The following is a 15,528-nucleotide window of genomic DNA, read 5'->3' as shown; positions in this document are numbered from 1 at the left end:
GCAATAGAACCAAGTTTGATTCCACTCCTTTGGGTGACTGTGAAGTTTAGCTTGAGGAAAACTAACATCCTTCCTTTTCTGAATGGAGACGCCACCGAGTTCAGTATTGGGCCCGTCTACAGATTCAGTGCGACGGTTGAAGTGGAAGAAATCCCGAACAACTCGACAGTCGGCTCTTCTTGTAGATAGGCTTCACAAAACACCTAAAAGTTGCAGATATTGGATACAGAGTTGGGTCCAATGTCCTGAGGGTGGATCTGAAAGCTGGCAAGTACATCCCGAAAAAACTTGGATCCAGGCGGTTTAAAACCACGGCCCATATGATCAGCAAACACTACTACTTCACCATCTCTGGGGGTAGGAGGATTTTCCGGACCAGGAACTCGCCACTGGATTTCATTCTTCTTCGGTAAGGTACCAATTTTGACACATCCGTTTAGTTGCTCCTCAGTAACCCAAGAAGGGGGCCCAGTTACAGGAATAGAATTGTTTGGCCATTGCAAGTGAAGAGCTGGAAAAGATAACTGCCGGTTTATGATTCATAATGAAAATGCATAAAGTACAACAGGCTGAGGAAAAAGGAATTCAAGCATGTAAAATTGATAAACCGGAGGAAGTTATAAACCGCCTACGACAGAGTGTTTATAAATGGTAAAAGCGATGAGCGGTTTACAAGGGGACTAATGGCATATGACAGAGTACTTTCTACAAGGATAAACCACCTACACAGATAAGGAAGACATAGATCTAAGGCAGGAATGACTAAGTGAGGAAAAACAGGTTTCACAAGTTTGCATTGGAATTTTGGATCTACCGTAAGTCAGGAAAAGAAAAAATATCTAGACCTAAAAAATTTTGATCCTGAAGCAGTTCACAAAAGGTCCAGACCAAGTTCTTATGTGCTTAAAGTTTAGTTTAATGGCGGAGATAAGGAATATCATAGTTACTGCACGAAATGCATCAAGCGTGAGGTCTGCTATCTATGGACTGACGAAGAACACGAATAGAGCGCCATGAACCCGTACGAACCCTAAGTGGATCTACAGAGGAGAGAAGGGAGAGACTTACAGAGGCTGTTGAAGTAGCGGAGGTGCGCCATGTCTCTCTGGTGCGATTAGGACGATGCATCGGCCAATAGTGAGGCAAAGGTGAATCTCGACGACGGCGGCGGCGCTCGGGTGCAGGAGCATCGCAAGGAGGAAGAAGAGATGGAGAGGCAAAGGAAAGAAAGGGAAAGGGGTCCTCAGCCCTATTTATAAGGGTAAAGAGATAAGCGACAGGCGTGGGAATCGAGGAGCCCAAATAAATGGATATATAACGAGGTTGTTGTTTCGATTGTTGGATGCTCATAAATGAAAGGGTATCTTCGGCTTTAAATGAATAGATGACATCATGGTGGTTTACTATAAAATCTGGAGGATGAGGTCACAGCGGTTTACAAGATCTATGTGAAGGTGCAAAGGGAGGAATTCTTCTAAGTGTTGAAGATTGACATGAACAAGTTCAAATCAATCTAGGGCCTAATGTTGGGGATATTACTACTGGACATAAACCGGCCAGGAGAGGCCGGGTTATCCTCATGATGATTACCTTACTTGAAGCCCGTGAAGATATGAAGGATGGCGCTTCATGGAGGCCCAAGGCCCAAAGGCGGGTTAAAGCCTATAGATGTAAACCGACATTGATGTATGCTTGTATGATAAGATAGGAGTAGAGACCGAGCCGGACACGTTTATGATCCGGCCTCGGGACTCTGTAAACCGGCGGGCGTCGACCTATGTATATAAAGGGGCGACCCGACGGCGGTTTAGGGACAACACACAACAACTCGAGAACCAGGCAAAGCGGATTCGCTCCCTGGTCATCGAAACCCTAGCAATTCCATCACAACTGGAGTAGGCTTTTACCTTCATCATAAGGGGCTGAACCAGTATAAAACTCTCGCGTCCTTTGTCCGCTTTAACCCCTTTAAGCTAACCCGTAGCGATGGCTCCACGACTAAGTACTTTCACAAGGACATCTGCCATGACAAAACCATGGCTTTTCCCCTACAGCAATTGTATCAATAAACCCTTCCACATCCTCACGATGTGGTTCCTCTACACTGCCCTCAAAAGGGATCAAACAAACCCGACAAAAATCACGAAGTGACATCTCCTTATGCTCATCATATAAGTAAAATTCCACCGTAGGTGGTGAGCTCCTAGCATGGAAATAAAAGTTTTGCACAAAGATATTGGTGAGTAAGAGATATTGTTCGTGTTGGTCGTGGAGGAAGGCGGTGAGGCCTGCATTCTCAGCCAATTCATAGAAATCATCACAAATCCCGGCTGCTCTCAAGAAATCATCACAAGGCCATTCACACGGCTGAACCTCCGCGGTGCGAGGGAGATTGTACTTGGGCTTCTTGTTCTCTTCACTTTGTTTATCCTTCGTGCTTCGGCTCGATGAGCCCCTCAAAAATCTCTTCATCTTTTTCTGAAAATTTCTAAAAAATTTAGTAACTTCAAAATAAAAGTGAACCAAACTCAAGAAAATTGATAGAAACTACTCCTACAAGTGCCTAGAGGCAATATCATGCATTAAAACTACTTTTGACCACATAAATTTGACATGCAAGCTCAAGAACAGGGTCACCTAAGCAGCAAAAATTTGCAATGAATAAAGCACATGAAGAAAAACTAATTGGATCATTGGAGGAGTCACATACCAAGGAACAATCTCCCAAAGCAGTTTTGTGAATGGAGCTTTGAGCTAGGAGATCGAAAATGGCAGCAAGATGAGCTTGAACTCGGGTTTGAGCTGGTTGGTGATTTTTGTGGGAGGAAGAAGGAGTGTGTGGTAGCTGGAATAAGTGGAGGGGACCCACGTGGGGTCCACGAGGCAGGGGGTGTGCCCAGGGGGTGGGGTGCGCCCTCCATCCTCGTGGGCATGTGGTTGCTCCCCTGCTGTGTTTTCAGTGGCAGATATTCTCAAATATTCTAGAAAAATCATATTTAATTTTCAGGGCATTTGGAGAACTTTTATTTTCGAGGTATTTTTTATTGCATGGATAATTTAGAAAACAGACAGAAAATACTTTTTTTTCTTTATTTAATATAAATAACAGAAAGTAAAAAGAGGGTACAGAGAGTTGTGTTTTCTAAATTCATCCATCTCATGCTCATCAAAAGGAATCCACTAACAAGGTTGATCAGGTCTTGTTAACAAACTCATTTCGAATAACATGAAACCGGAGAAATTTCGAATAACACTAGGTTACCTCAATGGGGATATGCACATCCCCACCAATAAGAACATCATATTTCTTCTTGACAGTAGTAAGAGGAAATTCAAAACCTCCAATAGTAATTGTTGAAATTTTTTCTATAGAATTAATACTGTGGACTTGACGTTGTTTCCTTAGAAAGTGTACCGTATGCTCATTACCATTAACATGAAAAGTGACATTGCCTTTGGTGCAATCAATAACAGCCCCTACAGTATTCAAAAAGGGTCTTCCAAGAATAATAGACATACTATCGTCCTCGGGAATATCAAGAATAACAAAGTCTGTTAAAATAGTAACGTTTGCAACCACAACAGGCGCATCCTCACAAATACCGACAGGTATAGCAGTTGATTTATCAGCCATTTGCAAAGATATTTCAGTAGGTGTCAACTTATTCAAATCAAGTCTACGATATAAAGAGAGAGGCATAACACTAACACCGGCTCCAAGATCACATAAAGCAGTTTTAACATAGTTTCTTTTAATGGAGCATGGTATAGTTGGTACTCCTGGATCTCCAAGTTTCTTTGGTATTCCACCCTTAAAAGTATAATTAGCAAGCATGGTGGAAATTTTAACTTCCGGTATCTTTCTCTTATTAGTAACAATTTCTTTCATATATTTAGCATAAGGATTCATTTTAAGCATATCAGTCAAACGCATACGCAAAAAGATAGGTCTAATCATTTTAGCAAAGCGCTCAAAATCCTCATCATCCTTTTTCTTGGATGGTTTAGGAGGAAAAGGCATGAGTTTCTGAACCCATGGTTCTCTTTCTTTACCGTGCCTCCTAGCAACAAAGTCTCTCTTATCATAACGTTGATTCTTTGATTGTGGGTTATCAAGATCAACAGCAGGTTCAATATCTACATCATTGCTATTGCTAGGTTGAGCATCAACATGAACATCATCATTAACATTATCACTAGGTTCATGTTCATTACCAGATTGTGTTTCAGCATCAGAAATAGAAATATCATTGGGATTCTTAGGTGTGTCAACAACAGGTTCACTAGAAGCATGCAAAGTCCTGTCATTTTTCTTTCTCTTCCTTTTAGAAGGACTAGGTGCATCCATAGTAGTTCTCTGAGAATCTTGCTTAATTCTCTTAGGATGGCCCTCAGGATACAAAGGTTCCTGAGTCACTTTACCTCCTCTAGTTGCAACTCTAACAGCAAAGTCATTATTTTTACTATTCAATTCATTGAGAAAATCATTCTGAGCTTTAAGTACTTGTTATACTTGAGTGGTAACCATAGAAGCATGTTTACTAATGAGTTTAAGTTCACTTTTAACTCTAGACATATAATCACCCAATTGTTCAATCATATAAGCATTATGTTTCAATTTTCTACCAACATAAGCATTAAAAATATCTTATTTAACAATAAAATTATCAAACTCTTCTAAGCATTGGCTAGCAGACTTATTATGAGGAATATCACCTTCATCAAATCTATAGAGAGAATTTACCTTTACTACCTGTGTCGACTTATCAAGACTGTGTGTTTCTTCAATAGGTGATGAATTAAGACCATGTATTTCTTCAACAGGAGGTAAATTATTAACATCCTCAGCTTTTATACATTTTTCTTTCATAGATTTCTTTGCCTCTTGTATATCTTCAGGACTGAGAAATAGAATACCCCTTTTCTTCGGAGTTGGCTTAGGAGTTGGTTCAGGAAGTGTCCAATTATTTTCATTGGTCAACATATTTTCAATAGAATTTTAGCTTGATCAACTATTATTTCCCTGAAAACACAACCAGCACAACTATCCAGGTAATCTCTGGAAGCATCGGTTAGTCCATTATAAAAGATATCAAGTATTTCATTTTTCTTGAGAGGATGATCAGGCAAAGCATTAAGTAATTGGAGAAGCCTCCCCCAAGCTTGTGGGAGACTCTCTTCTTCAATTTGCACAAAATTATATATTTCCCTTAAAGCAACTTGTTTCTCATGAGCAGGGAAATATTTAGCAGAGAAGTAGTAAATCATATCCTGGGGACTACGCACACAACCAAGATCAAGAGAATTAAACCATATCTTAGCATCACCCTTTAATGAGAACAGAAATAATTTAAGGATATAATAGTAGTGAGTTTTCTCATCATTAGTGAACAGGGTAGCTATATCAATTAATTTAGTAAGATGTGCCACAATAGTTTCAGATTCATAGCCATAGAAAGGATCAGATTAAAACTAAAGTAATTAACTCAAGATCAACAGAGAAATCATAATCCTTATCAGTAATAAAGATAGATGAAGTAGCATAAGTAGGGTCATATTTCATTCTAGCATTCATAGTTTTTTCTTTCAGCTTAGGTAATAATTTCTTAAGATCACTTCTATCATTGCAAGCAAGAAAGTCTCTAGCAGTTTTTTCATCCATAACATAACCCTCAGGAACAATGGGCAATTCATATCTAGGGGGAGAATCTTCATCATCACTTTCATCAATATTATCAGTTTCAATAATTTCATTCTCTCTAGCCCTAGCAAGTTGTTCATCAAGAAATTCACCTAGTGGCACAGTAGTATCAAGCATAGAAGTAGTTTCATCATAAGTATCATGCATAGTAGAAGTGGCATCATCAATAACATGCGACATATCAGAATTAATAGCAGAAGCAGGTTTAGGTGTCGCAAGCTTACTCAAAACAGAAGGTGAATCAAGTGCAGAGCTAGATGGCAGTTCCTTACCTCCCCTCGTAGTTGAGGGAAAAATCTTGGTTCTTTGATCTTTCTAGTTCTTCATAATGATAAGCAGATATAAATCCCAAGTGACTCAAAGAATAGAGCTATGCTCCCCGGCAACGGCGCCAGAAAATGTTCTTGATAACCCACAAGTATAGGGGATCGCAGCAGTTTTCAAGGGTAGAGTATTCAACCCAAATTTATTGATTCGACACAAGGCGAGCCAAAGAATATTCTCAAGTATTAGTAGCTGAGTTGTCAATTCAACCACACCTGGAAACTTAATATCTGCAGCAAGGTATTTAGTAGCAATGTAATATGATAGTAGTGGTAACGGTGGCAAAAGGTAACAGTAGCAAAAGTAATATTTTTGGGTTTTGTAGTGATTGTAACAGTAGCAACGGAAAAGTAAATACGCGAAGAACAATATATGAAAAGCTCGTAGGCATTGGATTGGTGATGGATAATTATGCCGGATGCGATCGATCATGTAATAGTCGTAACCTAGGGTGACACAGAACTAACTCCAGTTCATCAATGTAATGTAGGCATGTATTCTGAATATAGTCATACGTGCTTATGGAAAAGAACTTGCATGGCATCTTTTGTCCTATCCTCCCATGGCAGTGGGGGCCTATTGGAAACTAAGGATATTAAGGCCTCCTTTTAATAGAGTACCGGACCAAAGCATTAACACATAGTGAATACATGAACTCCTAAAACTATGGTCATCACCGGTAAGTATCCCGATTATTGTCACTTCGGGGTTAACAGATCATAACACGTAATAGGTGACTATAGACTTGCAAGATAGGATCAAGAACTCTCATATATTGATGAAAACATAATAGGTTCAGATCTGAAATCATGGCACTCGGGCCCTAGTGACAAGCATTAAGTATAGCAAAGTCATAGCAACATCAATCTCAGAACATAGTGGATACTAGGGATCAAACCCTAACAAAACTAACTCGATTACATGATAAATCACATCCAACCCATCACCGTCCAGCAAGCCTAGGATGGAATTACTCACACACGGCGGTGAGCATCATGAAATTGGTGATGGAGGAAGGTTGATGATGACGATGGCGACGGATTCCCCTCTCTGGAGTCCCGAACGGACTCCAGATCAGCCCTCCCGAGAGAGTTTAGGGCTTGGCGGCGGCTCCATATCATAAAACGCGATGAAACCTTCTCTCTGATTTTTCTCTCCCCGAAATTGAATATATGGAGTCAAGGTTGAGGTCGGTGGAGCATCAGGGGGCCCACGAGGCAGGGGGCGCGCCCAGGAGGGTAGGGCGTGCCCCCACCCTCGTGGAAAAGGTGTGGGCCCCCTGATGTGGATCTTTCTTCCAGTTTTTTTATATATTCCAAAATAATTCTCCGTTGATTTTCAGGTCATTCCGAGAACTTTTATTTATGCACAAAAATAACACCATGGCAATTCTGCTGAAAACAGCGTTAGTCCGTGTTAGTTCCATTCAAATCATGCAAGTTAGAGTCCAAAACAAGGGCAAAAGTGTTTGGAAAAGTAGATACAATGGAGACGTATCAGCTTACATCCAGACGGTTCAACATGTTTTGGCATGAGAGGGAGTCCAACGTCATCTTTTGGGCGATCTGAATTTAGGGAAAATCTTTGACCATTTAATGGATGATGATCCAAATGCAAATGATCTAGCTTCCTTAGAGGTGACACCATTCTTGTTTGTGCTATTTACTTCATTAAAGACCCAAGTATTTACCATTAATCATTTACACACGCTCATCAAAATTTGTTCATACAGAACCATGACTTTTTTACATAAAGGACAATTAGGTAGCATTTTCATGGAGACCTAACTAATGTAAGTCTCGTTATTTCATTGTGAAAATGGAAGGGGAATAAGCCCAGTCAATTTGAAAAAAATTAAGGAGAACTGAAGAGAGGTCCTTGTGTATGAAAAGAAAACGAGGAGCTAAAAAACTAAAAAATAATATGACAATATGTAAGACGAGACAGCTTTAATCATTAGAAGGCAGATAAAATCCTATAGAGCACAATTTAACAGTATGAAACCGGTATTTCCTTGTGAATATCGCAGCTCTAGTAGTCCCACAGAAACAATAAGGTTCACTCTTTACCTCCACCATGGTCATCAGAAATCTCGGACACTGACAATCGAGGAGTTGTATTATATGGTGGGAAAGTGGGGCGCTCTCCCTAAGAATAAAATGCTTCATTCGTGGAAAGACATGATGATAAGGAGTGCGTCGATGTTAAGTTCCTGATGGGAAAGTCTGTATTTGATTTGGAAGGGCTGTATGAGGAAACCGATGAAACTTCATCTTTCGTACTATCATATCCTTCCTCTAGATCAGTACTATCATTTGCTTTGATCTGCAATAAGAATATTATATGTCAGCATGGGTTGAAACAACAATCATGGAAATATACGGATATCAGTGATTAACATGATTTAGTCAATAATTACTATGTACATGAAAAATACCATTCGCTGGAAAACATTTCAGATCCTACCACGGCCAACTATATTCTTAAGTTGACAAAATTGCAAACTACAGATCTGCTGCATACTGATATGTCCTTGTTTAAGTAATCCAAATAACTATGGACAGCTCATACAACACACTACCATAGGATAAAAAATAATTAAGTGTGATGAAATCTGGGAGATGGGTTAGAAGCTAAATAAGGACTCATCCATTCTGACTCGTCATCTTTTTCCCTCCAAAATACTTAGTTCCTCAACTGAGAGTGGAAAACTCCCTGAGATATGTGAAGAATTTAGCATTGATGAGGGTTAACATAGTATGTAGTTTAGTATCACTAAATTTCTGCTGCTGCACATCCACTAACAACTCTGCAGCATTCAGTTGTTGTTTTCCATGTACGTATTTAAAGAGGATTGTGGTGTCAGTCTCCACTATATTATTTAAGAAGCCTGTCGTGCATATAGGTTTTCATGAAAGGTTGAAAAAAGAAAGTGTTGAACCAGTATGGGCCCAAGCCCACCATACTTTGTCACTTAGGGCCCAAGCCCATGTGGAGGAGCTGACCAAGAAGGGGGCATCCAGTCCACCTATTCCCAAGTGAGCCGCCACACACAGAGTGCACCTACTCGAGCCACCAGACATGAGAAAAAACCTCGTCTGAAGGTACTTATTTCCCGATTCAACATGGTATCAGACGCAGGAGCGGTACTGGGGACGACGGTGACATTGGCCTAGTCGCCAGCCAGCAGTAGGGTCTAGCGAGGAGGCGGTGGCACATCTGGGCGGCCGTGTCTGTGTGCGCACGTGCGTGCGCGACTGAGCGGCATGGCGCTGCAAGAGGAGCTGCGTGGGCGATGGCGGCTGGCTGGGTCCGGCGAGCTGGAGGCGGCAAGCTTGGTAGGAGAGGCCAGAAGAAAGGAGCGTCTACGCCAGGGGAAAGAAGAAGGGTTCTCCTACTGCTGCTCGCACTTGAGTGAGCCTACTGGAGCAGAGGAGGTGAAGCAGACGAGCTGCTATTTCTGCGCGGGAGGATGCAGACGAGCTGTTGTTGCTGCAGATTGGTAAAGGAAGGACGTGACAAACTGCTATTGTTTCTGAATTGCACTGCTGCTGCTTGTTGTTGCTTTGCTTCTACTGCTGTTGCTGTTCTGCTAGAGAAGGGTGCAACTGTGTGTTGGTGGTTGGTGCTGGTCTGCTCTGCTTGTTGCTGGTGTTTGCAGAGGAAGGAGGAAGAGGTTGTTGTTGCTGCTTGCACTTGAGTGTTGCTGTGTGTTGTAGCTGCTGGAGCTGCTGCTGGGCATCTGAGTTGCTGGTTTTGTTGCTGCTATAAGTGGACGAGGTGTTGTGTGTTGGAGCTGTTGCTGCTGATTGTAGAGGAGAAGGGCTTGAGGGGCAGAGCCTCACGCTCAAGGACATGCTCTTCTTGATGGAGCAGTAGGTCGGCAGGGGATGTCATCTTGTGACCATCGAGGCACCTTTTGTAGGGGCCGATGGTGCTGCTGGCAGGGCCAAGAATATTGTTGTTCTGGAGGAGATGGGTGATACCATAGCTGTGGTTGGTGCTCACCATGCAGTCAAGGAGTATCTAGGGGATGATGACATGAGAAGGGGTGATGCTGATCTAGAGAAGAGTGGTGAGGACGGTGCAGAGAAGGCCGGTGCAGGGTCAGAGAAGGAATACAACATGACTGTAGCAGAGGTTGAGAGGCTCAGGGAGGAATTGGAAAGCCTCAAGAGGAAGGTGGAGGAAATCCAGGCTGGCAAGGAAACAGACGAGGGGGCGACACATGAGAAGGATGCTCAGACCGTTAAGTTGAGGGTTGAGTTAGAGGAGCTTCATGCTTTCATATCACAGCTCCAAACTACAGGCTTGAATGCTCGCAATGGAGACTGTGCTCACTAGACCTTCACTAATGAAGATAATCCAGAAAAGGCATCTCTTGCTACTAATGAGAATGGTCCAGAATGGGTTCTAGACTCTGGAGCATCTAGGCATGTTGCGGGCAAATCCTGCATGTTCGAGTCTTACAATAAGCGTCCTCCTTCTCACACGGGCACTATACAAACAGCTGATGGCATAAAATAGCCTGTCATTGGGGTTGGTACAGTAAAGTGCACTCCGACCATCTCCCTATCCTCAGTTTTACATGTGCCAGCTTTTCCTGTCAATTTGGTCTCTTTCAGTGCTCTCATTGATCAAATAGACTATCATGTGATCCTTGACAGATTCAGTTGCGAGATTCAGGAGCGACATGCGAGGCGGGGGTTGGGACTGGCACTAGGCGTAGGAGACTCTGGTATATGGACAAGGGGGTGCAGCCGGACTTGGTTTGTGCTGCAACCATGGAGTACAAGGAGAAGCAGGCGATGATCCATCACTGCAGGATGGGACATGTCTCTTTTGATAAGATGGGTACAATATTTCCAGATGTTATGTGTGGAATAGGCATGGGAAAGCTGACATGTGATGCTTGCGAAGATGCATACACACAAGAGACATATATGTGAGTAAGAGGCTTAGGAGCATATCTCCTTTTATGCTTATTCATTCAGATGTATGGAAGACTCGGTTGTGTCAGTTCATGGGATGAAGTACTTTGTTACCTTTATTGACTACTATACTCGTACGACTTGGATTTATTTGATGCATCACAAGGATGAGGTGTTCAGCCATTTTCAGGATTTCCATGCCTTGGTAAAGAATCAGTTTGAGGAGGAGGTGCAGGTGATCAGGACTAACAATGGCACAAACAACATCTTTGGGGCCTTCTTGTCTGACCAAGGTATTCTTAATCAAACTTCTTGTCCAGACACCCCCCTCAGTATGGAGTGGCAGAAAGGAAGAATCGACATATTCTTGAGGTTGCTTAGTCATTGATGTTTACCATGAATGTGCCCAAGTTCTTGCGGAGTGAAGCAGTTACCACAGCACATACCTGATCAACCGAACACCTTCAAGGATACTCGGCATGAAATCGCCATGTGAATTGCTGTTTGGAGAAAATAAGTTTGTTGTTCCCCCAAAGTTGTTTGGCAGTACCTGCTTTGTTCGTGATCACCAACCTTCTGTTGGGAAGCTAGATCAGCGGGCAGTGAAGTGGGTTTTTCTGGGCTATGCTCAAGTCAGCAGGGGTACAAATGTTGGTGTCTCTCTGAGAAACGCTGATTTATAAGTATGGATGTTACTTTCAGGGAGTCAGAGCCATTCTATGGTGGGCCAACAGACCTAAGTCTGATGTTTGTAGAGCTTGACCACTTACACTCTGTGCAGGATGGTCAAGGGGGGGAGAAGGTTGTATCTCATTCTCGGGATGATTCTGTGGGCACTAACACTGATGATGATGTTCATGTTCAAGCCCAATCAACTGTGGGTACAATTTCGGTTGGTACTCTCACTGATGGTGATGTGCAGGTTCAGGTCCAGCCTACAGTGGGTTCCATTCAGATTGGTAATCTCCAGCTCCCTGTTTGAGATCGATGGCAGGAGATTCCCCTAGTGTACTCTCGACGGCAGCCACAAGTGCCACAAGTGCATAGCTCAAATGACACACGTCTGGTATATTCATGGCGGCAGCCACAAGTGCAGGGGGAGCAGCAAGGCAGTGATGCAAGCTCATTTGACACAGTGGAACTACCTATTGCGTTGCGAAAAGGGACACATGAAGTGGCACAGAAGGCTTTACCACCAGATGTTTTTGATCATGACATTGAAAATTTTGTGTCTTATGAGGCTTTTTCTCCTTCCTATAGATTGTTTGTTGCCTCTCTTCAAACTGTCAATCCCAAAGGATTGGAAGGCTGCAAAGCAAGATCTGAAGTGGCGTGAAGCGATGATAGAAGAGTTGGAAGAACTGAGGGGAAGGTGGAACGATATAAGGCCAGATTGGTCGCCAGAGGATATAGTCGAACTTATGGAATTGACTATGACGAGAAGTTTGCTCCTGTGATAATCCAAGTCATCTGGCCTTAGTGGTGGCACCCCAGGTTGGGGGTACAAGTTCACCAAAGTGCTCATGGATGGGGGAAGCAGTATCAATATTCTCTACTATGATACCTTCCGTCGTATGGGGTTGACAGATAAGAATCTTAAACCGTCGAACATCGTTTTCCATGGTGTGGTGCCAGGTAAGTCTGCATATCCGGTGGGCAAGATAGCACTACAGGTGGCCTTTGGAGATGACCATGATTCAAGGTCAGAAACATTAACTTTTGAGGTAGTGAAAATCAAGAGTCCGTATCACGCTCTGTTTGGGCGACCGGCTTATGCCAAGTTCATGGCGAGGTCGTGTTATGGTTATCTGCAGTTTAAGATGCCAGGTCATAAGGGGACTATCACAGTACATGGGAGCAGGAAGATTGCTTTGGAATGCGAGGAAGGTGATGCGGCTTATGCTGAGTCGGTTTGTGCCACGGAAGAGCTGAAGTTTTACAAGGACAAGATTGATCCGACAGATATGCCTTCTTTGAAAAAGCCAACTACGGAGCACGATCTGGCGTTGAAGTTTAAATCGGCCACAGACACTAAGATGGTTGATTTTGTTCCTGGCGATTCATCCAAGCAGTTCAGCATCAGCACTAACTTGGATCCCAAATAGGAAAGCGCGCTCATCGAGTTCATCCGTGAGAACCGGGACATCTTTGCATGGAAGCATTCTGACGTGCTAGGTGTACCGAGGGAACTCGCTGAGCACACACTTAATATTGATCCTAAGTTTAAACCGGTCAGACAGTTTCTCCGCCGTTTCATTGAAGAAAGGTGCAAGGCTATTGGTGAAGAGGTAGCTCGGTTGTTGGCCGCAGGGTTTCTCGTGGAGGTCTTTCACCCGGAATGGTTGGCTAATCCGGTGCTGATTCTCAAGAAAAACGACACTTGGCATATGTGTGTGGATTACACAGACTTGAACAAGGCTTGCCCAGCAGAACCATTTACCCTTCCTCATATTGATCAGATTATTGATGCTACGGCGGGTTGTGATCGCTTCTGTTTTTTGGATGCTTATTCTGGTTATCATCAGATCAAAATGGCAGTTAAGGACCAGGAGAAGACAACTTTTATAACTCCTTTTGGAGCCTTTTGCTATGTCTCCATGCCCTTTGGGCTCAAGAGTGCCCAGGCGACTTATCAACTCTGTGTTCAGAATTGTCTTCATAAGCAGATTGGGCGCAATGTTCATGCATATGTGGATGATATGGTGATAAAGTCCAAGAAAGAGGAAACATTGATAGATGACCTGAGAGAAACCTTTGACAACCTTCGGGTTTACAAGATGATGCTCAATCCAGACAAATGTGTCTTTGGTGTCCCGGCAGGCAAACTCTTGGGCTTTCTGGTATCAAACAGGGGCATTGAGGCTAATCTGATTTTTTTCAGCAATCACGTCTTTGGCTAAACCGGCGTGTATCAATGATGTTCAACGTTTAGCTAGCCGGATTGCAGCTTTGAGCCGGTTTATTAGTCGTCTCGGGGAGAAGGCTATCCCTTTATACCAGATGTTAAAGAAACCGGATGACTTTGTCTGGAGCAATGCGGCTGATAAAGCATTTGAGGATCTAAAAAGGCAGTTAGCTAAACCACCTGTGCTTGCAGCTCCAATCGATAAAGAGCCTTTACTACTATATGTGGCTGCTAATGCCAGGGTTGTTAGTGTTGCTATTGTTGTGGAGCGCAATGAGGCTGGAAAAGAATATCCGGTTCGACGGCCGGTTTATTATATCAGTGAGGTGCTTATCGAATCAAAGTAGAGGTATCCACATTGGCAGAAGCTGGTGTATGGGGTGTTTATGGCAAGCCGGAAGCTCAAACATTATTTTCAGGGGCATCCTATCACAGTGGTCAGTTCAGCCCCTCTGGGAGATATCATTCAAAACAGAGAAGCAACTGGCCGGATTGCCAAGTGGGCTATTGATCTTGGACCTCACGGGCTCAAGTATACACCTCGCACAATAATCAAATCTCAAGCACTTGTGGACTTCATCAATGATTGGACAGAGTTGCAGGCACCAGAGGAAAAGCCAGACAACACGTATTGGACTATTCAGTTTGATGGTTCCAGGAAATTGGAGGGCTCGGGGGCTGGAGTTATATTAACTTCCCCGCGAGGTGACAAGTTTTTTTATGTTCTCCATTTAATGTTCCCTTGTACTAACAATGCAGCTGAGTACGAGGCCCTACTTCACGGTCTTCGGATGGCTAAGGAGATGAACTTAAGCCGGGTTAAGTGCTTCGGTGACTCGGACCTGGTGGCTCAACAGGTATCTGGCACTTGGGATTCTAAGGACCCACTCATGGTTGCATATCGACGAGAGGTGGACATAGTAGCTGGTCAGTTCAAGGGTTATCAAGTTCACCATATAGACCGGCGTAAGAATGAAGCGGCGGACACTTTAAGTCGCCTCGGCTCTCAGCCTAAACCGATCCCACCTAATGTTTTCCTCGACGTCCTACACAATCCATCGGTTAAGATACCAATAGAGAGGAGTTGGCTATTCCTGACCCGGAGGCCCAATTGGTGGCAGCTTTGCATGTTATACCGGATTGGACAGTCCCATACTTAGCTTACATGAACCGGGGCGAGTTAGCGGGGGATGAAATCTTGTCCCGACAGATAATCCGGCGTTCCAAGTCAATGACCATAGTCAATGGGAGTTACATCGTTACAGCGTCACAGGAGCAATTCAGTGTTGTGTGTCTCCTCAAGAGGGTTGTGAGATTTTGCGGGAAATCCACAAAGGAGATTGTGGTCACCACGCCGGTTCAAAATCCTTGGTAGCTAAGGCTTTTCGTCAGGGTTTCTATTGGTTGACAGCTCATGCTGATGCTGAGGATTTAGTCAAAAGGTGTGACGGCTGTCAAAAATTTGCACGTCGCGCTCATGTTCCGGCTCAGGAGTTGAGAATGATTCCAATCACTTGGCCGTTTGCAACTTGGGGGCTTGATATGGTTGGACCCTTTAAGAGATCCTAGGACAAAAAGACTCACCTGTTAGTGGCAGTTGACAAGTTTACCAAATGGGTAGAAGCAGAGCCAGTCAGTAAATGTGATGCGGCCACGGCGGTTCAGTT

General features: G+C 43.4%; 1 pseudogene; it reads right to left on the bottom strand.

Moving 5' to 3' along the window:
* Positions 1-15,528, bottom strand: part of LOC147979098 (uncharacterized) — a 199,934-nt pseudogene that overhangs the window by 76,546 nt on the left and 107,860 nt on the right.

The sequence above is a fragment of the Triticum urartu genome, chromosome 3A, assembly GCF_056163025.1.
Source record: "Triticum urartu cultivar PI428250 chromosome 3A, HENAU_Tu73, whole genome shotgun sequence".
Taxonomy (NCBI): domain Eukaryota; kingdom Viridiplantae; phylum Streptophyta; class Magnoliopsida; order Poales; family Poaceae; genus Triticum; species Triticum urartu.
This window is presented reverse-complemented; position numbering and strand designations above follow the sequence as displayed.